The sequence below is a fragment of the Phyllostomus discolor genome, chromosome X, assembly GCF_004126475.2.
Source record: "Phyllostomus discolor isolate MPI-MPIP mPhyDis1 chromosome X, mPhyDis1.pri.v3, whole genome shotgun sequence".
NCBI lineage: Eukaryota > Metazoa > Chordata > Mammalia > Chiroptera > Phyllostomidae > Phyllostomus > Phyllostomus discolor.
The window spans coordinates 75,678,931-75,701,196 of record NC_050198.1 but is presented as its reverse complement, the minus strand read 5'-3'; the positions used below and the strand labels follow the sequence as shown (position 1 = coordinate 75,701,196).

Genomic DNA, 22,266 nt, shown 5'->3' with positions numbered 1-22,266 from the left:
ACATCATTTCTATATTCTAAAATCTTCTTTTACTTCCTAATTTATCTTATAAGTTTAAACTTTCCTTCTGACATTTAAAATAGTTCATAATCTGACTTCTGTTAATCTCCCCAGTTTAATTTCTCTAGTGTGCAAATTCTGTTAGAGTCAGTTCTGCCTCTTCTTGACTTTACTTAAGTTGTTCTCTTGAGAATAGGCTCGATTTTTTTCTATATTTAGCCATATCCTACCCACTTTTCAAAGTGTGTCTCACATATAGGGTCATCAGAAGTCTGCTTGCTATGTATTCCAGTCCACATTGACCTCTTTTTCTTTTTTTTTTAAGATTTTATTTATGTTCAGACAGAGGAGAAGGGAAGAGAAATAGAGGGAGAGAAATGCCAGTGTGTGGTTGCCTCTTAACATGGCCACCACTGGAGAGCCACCCAGGCATGTGCCCTGACTAGGAACGGAACCAGCAAGCATTCTGTTTGCAGGCCGGCACTCAATCTACTGAGCTATACCCGCCAGGGTTGACCCCTTTTTCTTAACTCCTGCAGTAGTCCTATTTTGTACTATCTCTAATTGTTTTCTTAACTCCACAGTACCAATACTGTCTGTCATTTTTCTTTATATATGCATGTGTATGTGTGTGATATTTTCCTATCTAGTCTATAAGCTCCTTGAGAACAAGAAGAATGTTGTGTACTTCTTTGACAATCCTTCAGTACTTATCCTAATGCTTTGTGTAATGTTGACATGCACATAAATAGCTATTTATTGATTTCATGCAGTGAGTGTAGTTGGTAATGTGTTTGTTAGTCAAAAGGACCCTTATTGATGCCTCTTCAAATCAGACAATAACTGTCATATCTGCCTATTCTGTAAATACATATTTTTAATGAACTGTTACTAACATAAACACATTATAGAAGCCATGCCCTTAGGTCCATGTTTGGTTTTTCTTTTTCCCGATTCCCCACTTGTTTCCATATTGAGCTGATTGGAAACTGAGAGTGATACTTCTTACTTTGCTGAGTTAATTTTTGATACATTTCTGCAATAATTCTTTATGCTATGATTACTAGTTGGTGGTAATTTTGCACTTGAGCTGAATTAATAAAGTGATAGTTCTTTAAGGCTACTATAGCAAAGTGGATATTCTTTTCAAATAAATTGTGCTTTCTCCTCTGGTTTTCAGCAAGTTTCATTCTCCTCACAATGAGCATCTTGTTTTTCTTTAAAATTTTTCTTGTATGAGTGTGCATGTGCATGCACATGCATGAGTGTGCATATCAACTAATATCCTTTATTTTGAGAGCAACAGAGTACCCAGTTCATTTTGGACTAAGAGGAGGTGGATGGTTCCAGGTATATACTTGTCTTCATGTATGGCTTGTTCAGGGCTTGGTTTATGTCACCAATATCCAATTTGTACCTGTCTCTTGGCTCAGGTCTACTCCCTTGTTGTTAGCTATATTGTCACGCTATATAGTGATGGCAGAAACTCTTCCACTGAGGAGAGAAAACCTTCCTTTTTCCCCAAAACTCTAGAAAATGTGTAAGTGCATCTCATACCCTTTTGAATAGTCATTTGCCCATTCACCATGGCCAAAAGAGTGAGATTTGCTGATTATTTAGACCCATGAAAGGCCCACCTGTGGAGGTGCAAATGAGGTCAACCTGCCTCCAAATATGAGAGTTGGATAGAGGGAGTTTTCAAAATTTAAGGTACAGTTTTACAAAAAGAAGGTTGAAAATTACTGACTAGCAAAAGTAGTGGCTCACCACCAGTTTGGCTTTGTGTGTTATTTTTCCTGATCTGTGCTTCATATTTAGATTGCTTTCAAACCTCTTGTTTCTGGGAGAATTCTCTTGGTTTGTGTGTGTGTGTGAATAAAACATTTTAAGAAAAAACAAGCCCTGGCTGGCATAGCTCAGTGGATTGAGCACGGGCTGGGAACCAAAGTGTCCCAGGTTCGATTCCCAGCCAGGGTACATGCCTGGGTTGCAGGCCATAACCCCCAGCACATTGATGTTTCTCTTTCTCTCTCTCTCTCTCTCTCTCTCTCTCTCTCTCCCTCCCTCCCTCCTCTCTCTAAAAATAAATAAATAAAATCTTTAAAAAAACATAAAAAGACAAATAAAATGCAATTATGAAAATAAATGTAAGTAGAATACATTAATCTGCTAAAAGACAAGGACTTTTATGTTAATAGAAAAAAGTTCACATGTATTGTTTCCAAGATATAGCTCTTGAAACACAAATGAAAGTGTAGTCATGTTGACTCAGTGGTGAGCATGCAATGCAATTTACAGATGATATATCATAGAATTGTACACTTGAAATTTGTATAGTTTCATCAACAATCACCCCAATAAATTTAATTATAAAAATGTGGGATAAACCATGCTATACAAGGTAAATGAAAACTAACAAAAAACAGATGAGCAATGTGAAGGTCAGACAAAGAATCCAAAGTAAACACACATTAAATGGTAAAAAATGTTATCTTAAGATAGAAGTTATGATTTACAATGAAGCAAGGATGTACTACTATGAACCTAGAGTATTATACCATATTTAAAGGAATAAATATATACCACATTTGAAGGAATAGCTATATATAAATACCAGAGAAACTAAAAGATCTCATAATAAGAGGCTGTATTTATGAACTATTTACAAAAATTGGTAATGAGGAAAACTGAATAGATCCCTGAATGTTTAGTTTGAAAAACAAAATTACTGTTTTCACATGTCACAATGCAACTTCCTATAGGCAGACCCAACCAGCAGAATGGACTATTCTCTGCCCATTGCAACAGAGCTGTGAATGCACAACTAAAGATTAAAATACATTTCCCCTTAGAAAATAATTCTTTAAACACCTTTTATTTTATATTATTCATTGTTGTTCAAATACAGTTGTCTCCATTTTCCCCCCACCACACACCCTGCCCCACCCATCCCCGCCTCCCACCCTAGATCCTACACCCCCTTGGTTTTGTCCATGTGTCCTTTATAGTTGTTCCTATAAACCCTTCACCCTTTCCCCCCCATTATCCCCTCCCATCTCCCCTCTAGTTACTGTCAGATTGTTCTTTACTTCCATGTCTCTGGTTATATTTTGTTCGCTTCTTTGTTTTGTTGGTTAGGTTCCACTTACAGGTGAGATCATATGGTATTTGTCTTTTACTGCCTGGCTTATTTCACTTAGTATAATGCTCTCCAGATCCACCCATGATTTCCCGAAGGGTAGGAGTTCTTTCTTTCTGCTGCAAAGTATTCCATTGTGTAAATGGACCACAGTTTTTTGATCCACTCATTCACTGATGGGCACTTAGGTTGCTTCCAGCACTTGGTTATTGCAAATTGTGCTGCTATGAACATTAGGGTACATAGGTTATTTTTAATTGGTGTTTCAGGAATAATCCCAACAGTGGTATTGTTGGGTCAAAAGATAGTTACATTTTTAGTTTTTTGAGGAAATTACATACTGTTTTCCATAGTGGTTGTACCAGTCTGCATTCCCACCAACAGTGTATGAAGGTTCCTGTTTTTCCACATCCTCTCCAGCACTTGTTGTTTGTTGATTTGTTTATGATGGTCATTCTGACCAGTGTGAAGTGGCATCTCATTGTGGTTTTAATTTGCATCTCTCTGATGGCTAGTGATGCTGAGCATCTCTGGACCCTGTGTATATCCTCCCTAGAGAAATGTGCTTGTCTGTTTTTAAGACAGTTTCATTGAGACATAGTTGACACCCCATACATAAAACTCAATGCTTTTCAGTATAGTCACAATTATATGCAGCCATAACCACAGTTAATTTTAGAAATTTTCGTCACTTCAAAAAGAAACCCCCTACCCTTTAGCTATCACCATCCACCCCAGCCCTGTATCTCCCAACCCTAAGAAACTATTAATCTATTTGTTGTCTTTATATATTTGCATATTCTGGACACTATACAAATGGATTCATATAATATGTGGCATTGTGTTGAGCTTCTTTCACTTAGTATGATTTCAAGATTTGTCCGTGGTGTAACACGCATTAACGTTTCATTTCTTTTAGTTGCCAAATAATAGTCCACTGTACAATACAGTGCATTTTGTACATCCATTCACCAGGTGATGGATATTTGGGTTGTTTCTCCCTTTGTTGTTCTGTTTCACAGGGAGTTTTTTCTTTTTTTTTTTCTTTTATGGTCGCATTGTTCTATTTGCTGACTTTTTGTCCTCTTCAAGATTTATATACATCTATACATCATTTTTCCAGTTGAGAATTATTTGTTCTCCTGAGTATGAGGTAAATGTGTTTTTTCTCTAAGATAAAAATAATCTTCTGTCATATCTGTTGTCATGAGTAAAGCTTTTGTCTAGTCTCTGTGCGATGTAGAGGCAGCTCCTAAAACAGGAACTTTGAAACTTTGGGGGGACAGTGATCCAAAATTAGAACTCGATTTTCTATTGTAACACAGTAAACTCATGTGTGTATATACATTAAACAAGTTTCACAAAACAGTACAGACAATGCACTATGATACCCTGTCCTATTCTATTCTAGTGTACCCTACCCTATCTTACCCAGCTCTACCCAACTCTACCCAACCATACCTGACCTTACCCTACCCTATTATATTCTACCTTATTTTCTCTTACCCTACCTTGTCATGTTTCAGTTGTTTTAAATGTGCCTTTTATTACCCCATACATTGATCTACAACTCACCTGAAGTTTCTACCCTGACCCTGACCCTGAAGTTTCAGAACACTATCCAGATCCTGTCTTATCTTTCTGAGGTGATAGCTTAAGAATGATTTTATCTTTTACTGTCTGATACCCATCAAATACTGTTGGGTAATACAAAGCCCCCATGCTGACAGCTCTGTTCTCAATCTACTGACCTTGAGAAGCAAAAGAATAAATTTTGGCATTATTTATCATGTTGGGAACACCTAGAGTAACTGTACTGTGTATATGATCCCCTTCTCTTGGGAATGAACTTTCCTGTTATCCCTCATAATATTTATTTGTATCAGAAATCTAATATTTACCATTCAAAGTTGTTACTATGACCAACTCTTTAGGGGCCTTCCCATCTGTATTTTAAAGGATGCCTTAAGGTGATAAGGTTCCTCTGGAGTGACAAGTCCAAAGGGAGCATAAGCAAAATGTTCCCTATAGGAACTAGAGTAACCTGAAAGAATGTTCGGACTCATTTTTCATATGACCTGCTTTGCTAAATTTGGCTTTAACACCTTAGGTTCTAGAAGGAAAGATAATTGCCAGTCAAAATTGGAATGGCAGTGAGTAAAATATGTCTTTAGGATACAATATGATAATATATTAATAGTAATATTTTTTAAATAGCATTTTTTGAAAAAGCTACAAGTCCCACCACCTTACATAATATACCCCTTCATCATTCCTCAATAGGACACTCTTATTCTCTTCCTATGATGTCTTTATTGCTGATTTTAATCTTTTCCTACTCCTACACCTCTCCCCAAACAATATAAGCTGGGAAAATTCCCTGCAAAGTACCTCCTTACATCCTATGTACAAATTTTTTATTCCCCTTGCCTTTATGCCGCCACCACTCTTCCCCAAGAGCCTTCTTTCTCCCTGTTGTATTTGTGATTGTCATTCCAAGAATTTAAAATGTAAGATTAACAGATATAGTGATACCTCAGTACTCATTGGCTTCAAAACTTGTCAGACCCTGTACTCGTCACATTTTGATGAGAAAAAAAGTTTCAGTATTCAGCACTTGCTCGGGACTCATCACACTTGCTAGAACTTGTATGAGTCACAGCACCACCCCACAAGAGAAAATCCTTCATTGTTCAGTACTCGTTGGTTTTGGCACTCATCATGAGTTCTGAAATGAATTAACAAGTACTGAGGTACCACTGTAACACAATCTGGATTAGAGGGAAGGGCAGAAACTTTCTCCTTTTCATCTGTCATCCTGATATGTTAGAGAATGAATTTTTATTGCAAAATTAAAATTGAGAGGTAACCACACACATGGAAGGGGTGAATGGATCCAGAAAGGAAGGCAGCATCAATATTGGAATTCTCCAGCTTGTCACATGTTCCTCATTTTATTTACTCTGTCCTTTTTAAAATCTATACTTCCAGCATGGTTCATAACAGCTCCATGAAACATTCAATTTTAGTCATTTTTTGTATGGCGGTATTTCTGTGGGTGGAGAATTTCACACAAAGCACTGCATTTAAGTCATGCCCAGTAATTGCTAGAAAAAATGGTGTGTGTGTGTGTGTGCGGGTATTCTAAATTCAGATAATGCCCAAATTGGGTCAGAAAATAGAGAAAGGTAATAGATAAATATATTTAATGTATATCCTGACTTCAGTTAAGGTCTGTGACATAAACACAGGAAAGTTGGATACCAGTTGTCAAGTGTAAAATATATGCAAGTCTCACAGACCTCTCACATAGCAAATACACTTTCAATTATTTGGGGGCAGTAATGACTTTGATTAAGCCAGAACATCTCAAAATAACAAGAATGAAATTGATATAGGTTACAAGACTATAAAGGAAACCTGAATTAATGCTTTTTTTTTTCTTTAGGGATGTTGGCTAATATTCAGTCTTCATATTCAGTGTAAAATATTCTGTACATGTCCAGTTGCAAAAACAATTATTTTTAACCCAATTCAATTTTACATTTTTCTATTATTGTACAGACAGAGTTTAATGCAGTATAGCTGGACTTGTTATCTTTTATTGAATAAGATTATCCTACTTGCCCAGAGTTAACATATTTTACTACTTTGAAAGTCTTTATTTAAACTTATATGTGTCATCCACTATTTTGTGTAACAACAGTTTAGAATATCTGTTCAGTTGAAGTATGTCTTTAGATTGTGAGATTCTTTATCCAAATAGTATTTACAGAATATATCTTCTGTTGTTCTGCAGTAGTAAGCTTTTTTCTATAATTGGCATTTTAATGTTTTGGGGCCATGAACTATATGTACTAGGTTTATGTTCCCTGTTATTTTTTGTTGAGACTGCTAAATCTCGGTTTTTGATAGAAAAAATACATGTATACCTGAAAATGATCTGCCTTTTTTTAAATTTAGTTTTTAGAGAGGGGGGGAGCAGAGAGAGAAAGTAGGAGAGAAATGTCAATATGAGAGAGAAACATCGAGGACAATTGTCTCTCATATGCTTCTTGATTGTGGACTGAACCTACAGCCCAGGCATGTGCCCTGACTGGAAGAAAACCAGAGACCCTTAGCTTTGTAGGATGACACCCAAACAACTGAGCCACACTGTTCAGAGCTGCATTTCTTTCTTGACAGATAACTCATCTGAAAGCCTAGCTTCATGCTTTCTTGACCTTTAAGCCAATGATCATTGCCTCCACTCTACTTAGGCAAGTCACTTCCACTCCTTCCCTCTCACTAAATCACTTCTGGTATCATCAAGAACTGTTAGGTCCTGCCCTGGCTTGTGTGGCTCAATGGATTGAGTCCAGGACTGTGAAGCAAAGGGTCACTGGTTCAATTCCCAGTCAGGGCACATGCCTGGGTTGTGGGCCAGGTTCGCAGTAAGGGACGTGTGAGAAGCAACCATACATTAATATTTCTCTCCCTCTTTCTCCTTCCCTTCCTTTCTAAAAATAAATAAATAAAATCTAAAAAAGAAGAACTGTTAGGTCCTCACAACTTCCCAGCTATATATTTACTGTTTAGACCTTTTCATGCTTTATTTCTTACTGATCCTAACACATTTTATACCATGAACTCATTGATACCCTTGTGTCGCACCATCTTGCGAATCCTAAACTTTGGATCATTTTTATTCAGTGTCCTCTTTCTTCTATCCACTATTATTCTAATTATTTCCAAAGAATGTCATATTCCTAATAGACTGCTGTCACATCAAATTCATAATAGCCAATCTTAGCCAAGCCTTTAAGACCACCCCTGTTCCTTTAATTTTGTCCCAAATCCAGCTCCCTTTCAAAGTACCCCATTCTTAATGCTCTAACACCACTCTCTTTGAACCACTTACTTCACCCACACCCTCACACAGAGCAGAAGATGTTGCTTACTACCTCATAGACAAAATAGATGCCATTAGTCATAAATTCCATCAACTTCGTATCACCCCACCTTCAACATACCTCTATTTATACTTGGTCTTACCAACATATTTACAGTCAGAAATTTTTTCAAAAGATTTTATTTATTTATTTTTCGACAGAGGGGAAGGGAGGGAGAAATAGAGGAAAAGAAACATCAGTGTGTGCTTGCCTCTTGCACGCCCCCTACTGTGGACCTGGCCTGCAACACAGGCATGTGCCCTAACTGGGAGTTGAACCTGTGACCCTTTGGTTTGCCATCCAGTGCTCAGACCACTGAGCCACACCAGCCAGGGTGCCTTTCCCCTTTTCAATGTCAACACTCATTTTTTTGCTTTCAATCCTGCATACTCCTCACCTCTTCTGGGGTGACATAAACCTTTAGTTCTCTCTCATTTGCATTATTAATTTCTCCATTGTCTTGTAAGTATTTCCTTTATGGTTCAGCCCTCAGTCGTCACATATTACCTCTTAATTTTTTTTCAGGTCTTTACTTACATATGACCTGCTCTGTCCAAAATTACATTATCTAAAATTACAATTCAGATACCTGATCCACACATATAATTCCTACCTTCTTCTTTGCTTTAATTTTCATTTTAGCCCTTGTTGCCATCTAACATACCTTAATTTATCTTAATTATTTATCAGCTCCCCCCAGAATATAAACTCCATAGGGTAGAGATTTATTTTGTATCCTTATCAACTATAATTATGTTTGGCATAGGGTGGGAATAAAGTATTTATTGAACAAAATGAATAAATAAACTATAAATTGACTTCTATTTTCAGGAATCTAGTACACTCATAAAGATCAGCACTACGTTTTATCCAAGTCCTCACTTTAGTTTTCATCCCACTTGAATGTTAGTGGAAGTTATCACTCTTGTCCAGTTGTTCCCTTGGGGAGACTGATTGATTTCTCTAGGTTCTTCAAAAATTTTAGACTACTTCACTGATGTCTCTTCACCATTCTGCCCTTTAAAATTATCAGTGTTCTTCAGATGTCTGTCCTTGGACATTTTCATTTCCTTTTTATGCTCTTTTTCTGACAAATACCCATGCCCATGATTTTCAACACTGCCAGTGGCTTCCTAGTCTACACGCTAGTCACTTTTTCCCTACACAACTGTTTCTGTCTCCTAATGGGCATCTATAGGATGGCCCATGTGTTCTTCAGATTCAGTGCAGCCAATGCCAATTCATTAGCTTCCCTTCTTTAAGAATGCCTTGTTTTAATTAATGGCATGAACATCTGTCCAGTCTCTCAAGGTATGTGCATTTTAAATTTATTCTAGGCTCCTTCTTCTCCCATATTTTCAATCTGCTCCAGATTCGTACAGTTCTACTTTCCAATTCCATTTCTAAAATATCCCCCCTTTTTCATGGTCTAACACCTCTGCCTTAGTTTAAACCCTCATAATTTTTCACATGTGGTACAACAATTCCCTAACTGACTTTTCTACTTTCATGTCTGCAGTTATCTGATCCAGCTTTTACACTGTCACCAGAAATAACTTTGTCCATGCAAATCTTCCCATGCTAGTCTGCCCATACTGAAACATTTAGTAACTGTCCCTTACATTATGAGATAACCTCGCCTCAACCTGCCTGTCTAACCTCTGAAACTCTACAGAGATATTCATTTACTCAGTTTTCCTTCAAGTACACCAAGCTTTTTCATGAATCTATACATACAGTGTTTTTAACCTGGACTATCAATTTCTTTGCCCTACATCTAGCAAACTTGTAAGCACTATTGAATAGCCAGTTTATATACCAGGTCTTCTGTAAATCGTCTCCTAGTCTCCCAGACAAGTCACCTTCCTCTGTGACCATACAACATTGTATTTTAAAACCATGTTTGCATTGTGTTTTAGACATTTGTTCAGATGTTTGTCTCTGTGAGCTCCCCACTCTCAAGTAATCAAGATAGCCTACCTGAGGAGATAGAACATATACTTAAATGATTGCATAGTATAAGCTATGATATGATGATCATCATAGGAGGGAAATAGACTAGGAATAGAAAAATGGAAGCAAGGAGGATTGGGTTGGATGCTCAGAGAGGACTGCACAGAGTAAGTGGGGTTTGAAAGCTGAATGGGGTTTGGATCAATCAAGAGGCAAGAACCCAGCATTCCACTCAAGTATTATGGTCTGAGCCAATATGAGGAAATTCAACTGGAACAAAACGGTCAGGTAGAAGAGTAGTGAGATGTATATTGGGACAGGGATATCTGAACTTGCTTGTGGGTTGCCTGAATTTACTGTTGTGTTGTATGTGTATGGGCATAGGCACATGCATGCCGCTTAGATATGAGACAGATTTTGATCTGTCATCTGTTCTTTTCTACCCATTCGCATCCCAAAATGGCCAGTTTTAAACCAGAAGTTTTCTGAAGTCCTCAGAGCATCTATCTGATTATCCTCCTACATTATATTGTGTTACTCAAAGCAGTCCTCCTGGAGTCTGCTCAGTTCATTTTGACCTCAGTCTGTGATCTCAAGGGCCAAATTATACATTGCACTGATTCTGAAGGGAAAGCAAAAGAAAAGAGGTCATAAATGGCGTAAAATGTGGATCACTGAGATCATATTTTCACTGTGACAACAATTTTTGGCTGATAAGATGAAGAGGCAATAAAAGCAGCAGTGCCTATGGTTTTGCAGTTCGAACCACAAATTGTAGTCCTATTGTTGGACGTCCCTCTTGCTCTCTAGTTGTCTCTTTATTCAGAAGTCTAAGTTAATTAAACTTGGCTCTTCCAGTGTTTGAATGCCAATTTCTGATGCCTGGGGTGAGAAAACCACAACCTATAAAATCAGTCAAAATGCACATTCTAAGAGAGTCATCACAATTGATCGTGATATTTCATAACGTTCTTTCGTCCTGGCATTCCTGCTTATTTCTGTACTATTGTTTCTAATTATTATTTGTTGAGATTAGTGATGTGCCCTTTGCTTCCTGGCATGGCACACTGTACAAATGTTTCACGGTAGAACTTTAATTTGTTCATGATGACACTCCTTCTGCCTTTGCCCATGGGAAGAATAAAATTGAGTCATTCTTTCTCCAGCCTTCTTCAGCCACATATCCTGTCAGTATGATGTTTATCTCAACCTGCTCATTGATGATTACATTGATTGTGTCATATTGTAGTTCGCAGGCCTGTGCTTCTGGCTTTTTAGTTTTGTAAGGTTTACTTCCTTTAATAAAAGGAAGCCCTTCTAAACTTAAAACTCATAGATCTCCTAATACTAAGGAACACAACTACCCTTGACATGGGTTATAGGCGACTGTATTTGGTGTAACTCAAAGAGGAAATTCGATGAATGGCTGAATATCTGAAGCTGTGTGATAATGAGCCACATTGTAGCCTGGTTCTACTCTTAACAACTCTCACTGAGTTCTTATCTGAAATCACTACAGACAAGTGCTGGAAAATGTCACAGGTTTGGGGGAGGAGAGGTAACACTACCTCTGGGTGGATAGCCAGACTACCAACTTCTCTTAATCATTGATTTTTTAAATTATTTTATGAAAAGTAAGTGTGTAAATTCTGGATCATTTGTTGATTTCTAGGGATCATGCTATACGTGCTGTTCTATGACTTGCCTTTTGCCTTTCCGAACAATGTCCATTGGATGTATTTCTAGGACAGTGTATATAGATCTGCCTCTGCTGCCTGATGTTCCTCTATATGTATGGGCAATTAGGTGATTTCTAATATTTTACTTTTATGAATAACACTACGATGGATTTCATGTACATACATATTTGTGCACCTGTGGAATTATCCTGCATGAATAGAGATGAATAGATTCCTTAGAAGTAGAATCGATGAGTTAAAGGTTATACGAGTGTAATAGTTCGAGAGGAAAACAAATGAGAGATATCTGGTGTTTATTTACTGCTAAAACGTCCTCCAAATAGACTACATACGTTTACAGTCCTCCCAACAGTGTCTGTGGGAGAATGCCCATTCTTTTTCACAGAACAGTCTTTTTCAAAGCAAGTGATGTATTACTTTTAGCAACTTGATAAGGGGAGCAATAGAAGTTGGTGAGCATGGGAATGAATAAGAGTGGGAAAGCATGAAACTATGGGCAGGGGATGTGCTCATTTGGCTGGCCACAGAAAATTTAGGAACACTAATAGTTTTTGAAAATGACTTTTAAGGCTGTATTATATCAAGAGATGCTATCTCTTGTGATGTATAAAATTAGAGTACTCATTCTAATTCAGCCCACATTATGTTCACATACCTGCATGTACAAGGAGGAATGGAGAATGAGATTGACTCATTCAGAGAGTGAACATTTTAGGAGCATAAAAAATGTCATGGAATGGTGGTAATGCATGTTATTAACTCAACAGCTCTAAGAGTCCTTCAAAGCCATTTCCAAATCACCTATGATAACATTATTAGAGACCTCTTAAAACTAGTGAAATAGTTCTGTAAACTAGGTTATCTATCAGAGTACTAAAAAGCCTGCTAAGAGCTATCATGTAAAAGTGTCACAATGTGTACCCCTCAGAAAAGAAATGCAATTGCCTTGATATAATATATGTAGTAATGCCAAGAGATATATCGGAGGATGGTACTGCTAGAGCTACAAGGACATTTTTCAATTTGCTGACCACAAAGCCTATTCAGAATCTCAAGGCTCATTCCAGACTATTGTGGTGTGTTGAGACCTGCATTTCTTGTTCAGGCTTCTGAAAGTAATTATGAATGCTGCAGAAATACTCGATTTTATTTAACTTCTGACAGCTACATTCTGATAACTACTCCCACTTAGTTTTCCTGTTTTGAATGAAAATATATAGGAGGAATGCAACAAGCAAATAAGCCTTCTTTCTCCATGCTTTCAGTTTTGTACACACACACTTTCAATTAATTATGTCTACAATTTGTGGGTCGATCATGTAAAGTTGTAATCTTGGCTTAGTCCAATTGGCTTAATCACCCTGAATTACATGTCCAATACAGAAGTTATAGACACACTTATAGATGTACTACACTGCCAGTGCTGGAAGTTGCTGATTATAGGACAGCATTAGTAAATAATGTTTTGAAAAATTTGAAGATATTTTATACACACACAATTTTTAAAGAAATAGTTAAATAAGATTTATACTATTTCTTAAGTTTAGAAATAAATGACTATTTCAAATAGATTCTAATTTCCTGAAATATGTTATAGGGAACCTGTAGTTTTGTACAATACTATGCACCATGAAAGAAAAACAGGCAATGTGTTTAGGATATGCTGTGTGTCATTGTCATATCCAGCTCCTGGTAGTCAATGATGCATATTAGTGTATGCAAGGCTCTGAGAAGTCCTATAATAAAGAAGCCTGTCTTGATGGGTCTAACACAAAGTTCTCCAGATTTATTTGTATTGAAAACCCTTTTTTCTTAAAACACTTACTAACAGTTCCACACATTAGGAAATGCTGGTTTAAGAGAGATTATTGCTAGGATTAGCATGATTTAGCTGGAAAACAATTATTTCAACATTTACCATGCTAAGTTCATGTCATTCCTTTTGATTAATTTGATGAAAACGTTAATTCCTTTAGAAAATACAAATGTCCTAAAATATTAAGATGACCTATTTGGCTGGCAAATTGATAACTGCTTTTGTTCATAAAACTCATCATGAAAGACATATTAAAATTGTTGAATTAGCCATGCTTGGGGCAGAAGATGATTCTGGATAACCAAACCCCTCATTTCAAAAGATTATTTGATTCATGTTTAATAAAAATGCAGCCCCCAGAAGATGGCATTTGATAAACCCTCATCTTTGAATTAATTTGCTTTTCCTGTTATCATTGTAGACTTTGCTTGGGAAAGATAATCTGAGGCCACCTCAGGAATTAGATAAAGGAGGACTACTGAGTCACCTTCATCCAAGTGATGAACTGATAACTGTGATTGAAAATGGTGATCAACTTAAAACAAAACAAAACAAAATAAAAAAGGAAATTACCGTCAGAGGGAAGTGTAACTTTGGAAGCTCAACCCTTGTAAATTGTATTGACGGGAAGCCTGCACCTGAGCTATGGTGAATCACTTCACTTGGATTATATTTAATGGCAACTGGAAATATCCTTGTTCCTTATGTTTTTATTGTATGGCACTTTTTTGGTGGTTCAGCTCAGAAAGTCAAGTTTATTGGAAAATACATTTGCAGTGTTTCATATTTTGTCTTTAAAGAAACAGTGGTCACCGCCTGCTGCTTGACACCAACTGATGTCGTTTTTCTTCCCAATCAAAAGAATCAGGTCAGCAATTTCCTAGCAGGACAAAAGTACTAAAGGTTTCTTTTTTCATTGCACTATCTCATGGGCAAGGCTTACAACTCATACAATTTGGGGCATATATCATTCTAACCTCCCTCCAACTACCCAACTCCACCCAAGAAGAAAAAAGTATTTATACAATTGTCACAAGGCCTGAAATTCTGTATTAACCTTTCCTTTCAGTCTGAATGAGCTAATTATATTTCTTTGAAGGTTACATTCTGGTCCAGTGCTTATTTGTGCAAAACTTCTAAACCTCTGTATTTGTTCTGTGTCTGCAATATTCCTCTCCCCTCTCACCTCCCCCATCCACTCACCCATCTCCTTCCCATCCTACCAGATTCCTATGCATCCTCTCCATCTAAATATAGATGCCGCTTTCTCTAGGATGCTTCCCCTGGCCCTACTGTACACACCCAGCTCCCCTCTGTAGTGTCCCCACCTTGTCACTGTTTTTTTAAAGCATAAGATTTAGAGTTTTATTTTTTTAAATAAGACACAATGTAATTTTAATTTTTAAAATAATTAAAGATGTTAAGCACTGGCTGGTGTGGTTCAATGGGTTGGGCATCATTCCCCAAAGCAAAATGTTGCCTGTTTTATTCCTGGTCAGAGCACCAGAAAAAAAAGAAAAGAGGCATTTGTTTTATTTTTAATGCTCTCGCTCTCCCCTCCAAGGATTCAGTGGTTCCTCAGCTGCAATGGGCCTACTAGTCACCGGGAGTGTTTATGATACATGCAAATTTCCAGACCATAGCCCCAGAGAGATCCTGTATTACATGGCCTGTGATGGGTTCATGAATCTGCAGGGTTTTTTAAATTTTGTTTTATTTTTTAAAGATTTTATTGATATTTATCTTTTTTATATTTTATTTATTTATTTTTAGAGAGGGAAGGGAGGGAGATAGAGAGAGAGAGAGAAACATCAATGTGTGGCTACCGGGGGTCATGGCCTGCAACCCAGGCATGTCCCCTGACTGGAAATCGAACCTGTGACACTTTGGTTCACAGCCTGCTCTCAATCCACTGAGCTACACCAGCCAGGGCTTATCCATTTTTAGAGAGAGGGAAGGGGAGGGAGAGAAACATTAATGTGAGAGAGAAACATTGATTGGCTGCCCCCTCCTCCCACTGCACATGCCTTGACTGGATCCCAAACCCAAACCCAAACTCAGGCATGTGCCCTGACTGGGAATTGAACTGGTGAACCTTCACCTTGCAAGGTGACACCCAGCCAACTGAGCCGTACCAGTCAGGGCAGGATCTACACTTTTTTTTTTTAAAGATTTTATTTATTTATTTTTAGAGAGGGAAGGGAGGGAGGGAGAGAGAGAGAGAGAGAGAGAGACATAAATGTGCGGTTGCTGGGGGTTCTGGCCTGCAACCCAGAAATGTACCCTGGCTGGGAATCGAACCTGGGACACTAGGATCTACACTTTCAACTAACTATATAGGTGGGCCTGATGCAGGTGGTCCATGTGCCTCATTGTTAGAAACATTGGGAATTTGAGAGTGCTAAGCAGAGAGAATGCAATATAAATATATTAAAAGAAACACTGTCTGCATTGAGCCAATTGTAGATACTTTCCTAAAAATACAATGTCAAATGCAGATTGTCTTCAAAGACCAGGTAAACAAACATATTTTTGTTCATGTTTACCAAAGTTCCACAGATGATGACATGTAATTTTTCAACGTGAAATATTAGTTCTGTGGAAGGGGCTGTGGTTAAAAGTCTTAGCTACCATTAGCTATTGGAGCATATACAGTCTTTTACTGGAAGCACTCAAAACATAGTACAGAATGATCACCCCTTCCCTCCACCACTGTCACCCCATTCAACCACACAGTCCATCAAGACTGAGAGACTGCTGCTGGGAGCACCAAACGGAATGTTACAGGAGGGAAACTTTCTTTTAATGATCCATTGTAGGCCTATAGACTGTAGTGCATGCATTTACAAGAACTTGAGAGTAAGCTGGGTTAGGATGTGTCCATTTGCCTGGCAATAGATTCTCAATTCAAACAGAACTGAGTAATTAGATACACCAGAAATGATAACCTGGAGTACACTTTTACAGTAGTTTGTGTGCTGTAAATAGTAAAGTATTTCTATTTATATATCCTTGAAAATTGCCTCCTACTTGGTGTGAAGATTCAGTGCCATGAACTCTGGATACAGCAGTAGAGGAGAGGCTTTGCCTACATCTAAGTAAAAATTCCAGAGAGCACTGAACTAGAGAAAGATAGTCTGTTACGTAAACTGCATATCGAGAGAAAGGTAAGGAAAGCCATTTGTGCCTAATGTGGCTCCCCTGTGAACAGAACCAGGAAGCCAGGAAGTTGATAAAGTTCTTGATTCCACTCTGGCTGCTAATGGTAATGAATCACTGGTGCATTTGTTTGTTGCATTCTTCTGGCATCCCAGGAGGACAGGAATGGAAAACTGAAACCTCAAGGAAGTTAAACAAGAACACAAAATGAAAACACACTAAGGCAAGTAGCTACCTCAGTAAAGGGAGCTATAAGCACCAAGAGCTGAGGAGGTTGAGGTTGCTGAGGAGGTCGGAAAGCCCTGCTGAGATCTGCATCATGATGTGTGTGGCTTTATAAAGAAAAAGCAGAGCCAACTCTGCACCCTTCTTTAAAACAAAACCAATTTTTGCTGAATGAAAAATGTTAACAATATCTGATTTTCCTCCAGTAGACTGCTGCAGGGTTTTATGAAATATGTGAAAAATAAATTGGTTAGCTTCCCACTCAAGGTTCCTGCACTGTTCAAATTAGCTAAAGAACCACTAAAGAGGAGTGGTGAGGCGAGGAGCAGAGTTCTGAGATGGGGAGGTTGTGATGTGGGTGAGAGGAGTGGAGAGGCAACGGGAATTGGCTGTGGTTGATACACTCCTAGGCTCTCAATGATGTGACAAACAGCACATTCATTAGACTCCCAAGTACTAAAGGTGTTGCAAATAGCAGTAAGAAGAAAGGGTTCCAGATGAATAGAATGCTGGACAAAGATGCTCAGGGAATTAATGAACTTGACATAGATCTACAAAAGTGGAAGATAATGCATTTTGGATAAAAACCCTATCTCATTTTGAGCGTGAAATAATGTTTAAGGGGAACAAATTTTATTTGTTTCTTACAAGCAATAGAAATACTGTTTGCTCTCTAATTCTGTTATGCCTAGTATGCCAGTAGGAAGAGTGAAACCTCAGTACTCATCATTAATTCATTCCGAAACTCATGACGAGTGCCAAAACCAACGAGTACCAAATACAATGAATGATGAAGCACTTGATCTTACAGAGTGACATCATAACTCATGCAAGTTCTAGCAAGTGCTAAGTGCTGAAACATTTTTTCTCATCGAAGTATGAAGAGTACAGGGTTTGATGAGTTCTGAAGCTGATGAGTACCAAGGTATGACCGTATCTAGTACCTGATTATGTCTTGTTACTGCTTACATTTGACCTTGGACAAGGCAATACCAACATCCTAAATGACAGCATTTGAGGCTTCCATTATTAAAGGTACATTCAGGTTTGGTAAAAGAACCTGAGGTTTGAAAGAAAAGGTGGGGCTATGCAGGCAGCAGCATCATTCGATCCAGTGGAACCTGAATTGAATGACTGGCACTGATAGTGTCAAGGAATTCTATGTAATTTGGTGAACTCAATGGAAAAAAAAAACTATTTGGTATCCTTTTTCAGGAACATAATTTCCTTGTATTCTGACCTTCAGATTAGAAGTCAGCATTAGCCTTAAAATGAGACCAGTGGGCTCTGGACTGAATTGTGTATCCCAAAATTCCTATGTTAAAGCTCTTACCCCCATGTGAATGGTATTTGGGGGTGGGGCTTTGGGAGGTAATTAGGTTTAGATGAGGCCATGAGAGTAGGATTGTCATAATGGTATCAGTGCCGCTGTAAGATGAGACACCAGAGAGCTTGCTCTCCCTCTCTGTCATGTGAGGACGCAGTTAGAAGGTGGTTATCCATGAGTCACAAAGAATCACTCACTGGAACTCAGCCATGCTGACACCTTTATCTCAGATTTCCTACTTCCAGAACTGTGAGAAAATAAATTCCTCAAGTTTAAGACACCCCTTTTACAGTATTTTGTTACAGAGCCCGAGCTAACTAAGACAGTGTAACTGTCTCAATTTCCAACTTAGTTTTTTTTGGAACAATTAAATGTAGACAACTGTAATTGAACAACAATAAAATAATTTAAAAACAACAGCTAGAATCAACTATGTCACTGGAGATTTCGTGATGACTGTGTAAGGTCCAAGAATAATGGCTGCCCTGAATTTTCCTAGACATTTTTCACTGACATTTTTTTTCTGGAACAAGAGCTGGAAGTTGATGGGGGTACTAGTTTATCTGGAGGACAAGAGACAGAATACAAAGCGCAGGATTGAATTGAACAAACTCAGCATAGTCCATCGGATCTAGTTTAACATCGTTTGCTGACAGATTTTTGTTGTTGTTTTCAGTAGTTCTGAAGTTCTTTCTGTTACATATTATGTTCTGTAAACCCCAAGTAGACTCATAACAAAAAATCTGTGACTTCAGTTTATGGTAAGAAAGTTTTCAAAACAATGAAATAAAGACTGATTTCAAATACAAAAACAAAATAGAGCATCAGCAAAGGAATCTACTACTTGACAGTAAAGAATGGGTGATGTTTGCATATCAACCTTAATCATTTCAAACCCATGAGCTTATCCCATTCTTCCTGTCATTCTGCAGAACCTGGGGAATTCTCATAGGCCTTGGGGTTTTGATTCATTCATGAATTGATTTCCAAATATTTATGAAGCACAAACTTTGCATCAGAAGGTACATGAGGCATTGGGTCATGGTAATGTGGAATTCTGGGCAGTAGACTGATAGTTTAGCAATCTCAAGGGGTGATGAAGAACCATCAGAAGATATAGGGAAAACTAAGGGGGAGTGAATGTAAACACCTATGTCACTTTTGTCCAAACCCAGCTTGGATAACACCATAAGTGTGAGATTAAACGCTGCAAATTTTAGAATATTTCTAAGGAACCAAATTGACTTTCTGTAGGACAGCTGTTCAGTGGTAAATATACTTTGCTGATGGAAAACAGACCACAGATAAGACAGCTGAGGGTAATTATGCATAAGAGACAAAATCACTCGGCATGTTCTTGGTATGTCCTGGCAACTTTGTTTACAGACCTTTGGGAGTTTATATCATCCCCAGCAGGGCCTCTGTTTCCATCAAGATGATGCTGGCAGCACAGATCTTCCTGTTCAGTAAGTGAATGGTGGTTTCAGAGCATATGAGTTGATAAAGACATAGTAGGTCTGACCACAGGTGGCATGTTGATTCCTTATCTGTTGAATCATCCCCAAGTGAATTCCTCTCTCTCTTTTTTTGATCATTCTCAGAAAGAGACAGCCAGATAACTCACCTGTTAGCTAAGACGGGTCACAACCTATGTTACACATGCAGAGCTTTTGAGAAGCCCCAGGTTAGCAGGGTTGCTGCAGAAGCAATTGTACAAGATTGGTACTCCGAGACTGAATTTTGTCTGCTCTTTCCTAATAATGGGGAACACATGTTGCATACTGAGCAAGTCTTTTTGCCTTTGCAGGAGTCCTTGCTTTCATTTACAGAATGCAAGCCCCCTAGATATTGTAGCTGGCCTTAGTTTTGGTTTCAATTCCATAGCTTATCTCTTTGCTCCCCTGTTTTCCTTTTCTTTCTTTAACCAAAAGGACAAAAGTGCATGCTTCTTCCACTGAGGTAGAAAAGCATGGGGAAAAATACTTTCTCCACCCAAGTGAGGGTAATATTTAGAGACAGCTGTTATCTGACAATTTTTTGTTGTCTTGTCATTTTACCAAAAGTACCTAGTTACATGGAGAGGTTGTACTCTTCTGAACCCTCAGGTACGAACCCTCTAGAAGTAGTTTTAGGCATAGACATATCCTATCCATGGTGACTATGTCCCTGTTTTAATCACCTTGAAATAAACATAGCAAATCATAATCTAACTTCATTACTCTTCTGCTCAAAGAAAAGGCACTGAAATTTATAAGTAAAATGGCATATAAATTCAGCTGTAACATATTAATGCCTGGGTAACATAAAATTATTGTGTGTGTGTATCTCCAGGTATCATTTTTACCTTTTTAAAAAAGCAAATTCCATTAGTATTGAGCACCTAGAGCTTCACTTGAGGTGATCAAGTAGGCAATTGGCTACTGATTATCACACATTCTTTAAGCATGATCTGACTAACCTAAGGAGAAGAGGTCAACAGCTTTTTCATTATAAGGCATTTCAGAGATGTTGTGCCATGTCCACTGGCAGCCTTGTGTGGAGTTCAAACCCCACTTTGTTATCTTTTGCACATTTACCTGCAAATGTGCACTCAAACAGCTAGTCTTAATAAATGTCTGAAGAGGTTTCCATGTTTCTGCCATGATTATTACTAAGTCTCATTGAAAATGAATAGCTAATGCTCAGAGTTGGGTGATACTTACTCTGGAAATTTAATAAATACTTTACAATCATATTTTGCTCTCAAAATGTTTGAAATGAAGCAGATAGTTTTGAGGCTATCCCAAGAGAGTTTAGTAGATGAGAATACTAAAAGAATTGATGGAAGTGGCTTTTTTCTGTAAGGGAATCTCATACCTTAAGTTTCAATGACATTATTATCATAAGGTTATTGTATAGCACCTTGCATTTATCTGATGGTGGACATACAGGAAAAGAAGTATATTTTAAAATAGCGTGTGGTGGTCGATATTATTATCTTTGTTTGAAAGATGGAAAAACAGAGGTCAGAGAGGTCAAGCCACATGTCCAACTTATAAGAAGTCATTGCCACGGACTGAATTCCCAAGGCTCCAATCCTATACTCTATCCACTCCTGTCACTCAGCTGTGAAGCCATCAAGATTTACTATAAGCAGAACTAAAAACAGCAGGACCTCCACTACTGATGTACCAAAGAGATAAGGTCCAATCACTTGACAGAATGGATTGAGGCTGATTGCATCTGAAGGACGTGGGTTAGGTGACTTAAAAGGACATGTTTTGGGGGCGGTTTTTTGGCCCATGCCTAAAATGACCATTGAAGCTCTTTACTTAGAATAAAAACACTGTAAAGACAAGGTTTCACTAAGTTCCCTGTTCTGAATTTAGTGCCTTTTTATGCCTAGCTGGTAAACATTTTCATTGGATGGATAGAGCTGATGATGTCACTTCTGTCTAATTAGCCACTGTCCCTCACTGCCGTACACTGAGGCATTCCATTTTCTGTCCCCAGTCTTCTGTAAATGCATGCTGAGAAACATACACAAATGCTGATTTTGTTTTCTGGATGAAGTATTTTTGATATGCAAAAAAACTGCAGAAAATAAAACATTTATCTGCCCACAACCAATATTAATCCTCTTTTAACATCTTGTCACATTTAATGTTAAAGACCTACGTAAAACTCTGCCCGCTCCTTTTCTTCCCAGAGTTAACCACTCTTCCGAAATTGGATTTGGTTTGTATCCTTTCAGTATGTTTGCATAATTTTACTTATATGAGTACCTGTCACTGAAACTTTGTAAAATTACTTTGCCCCTAAAATTTGCAGAAGTACTGTGCATGTTTTGTAAATTGACATTTTTTCAAGCAGCATTATTTTTCAGATTTGTTCATGTTGATACAGACAAATCTAGACACTTTGTTGCTGTGGAGTATTCCATTGCTTAAATAAACCACAGTTTACCTATCCATTTCCTCTTCTGATAGACATTGAAATTAACTAATTTTCTTTTACTATGATGAACAAGACTTTGT

At 37.9% G+C, this 22,266-nt stretch overlaps 1 non-coding gene across 1 annotated transcript; it reads right to left on the bottom strand.

Moving 5' to 3' along the window:
• Positions 1-18,831: 18,831 nt before the first annotated feature.
• On the bottom strand, positions 18,832-18,909 carry LOC114505884. Its single transcript, XR_003685335.1, has one exon. It is a non-coding gene; the product is annotated as a small nucleolar RNA SNORD69 (small nucleolar RNA).
• Between the last annotated feature and the right edge of the window lie 3,357 nt (positions 18,910-22,266).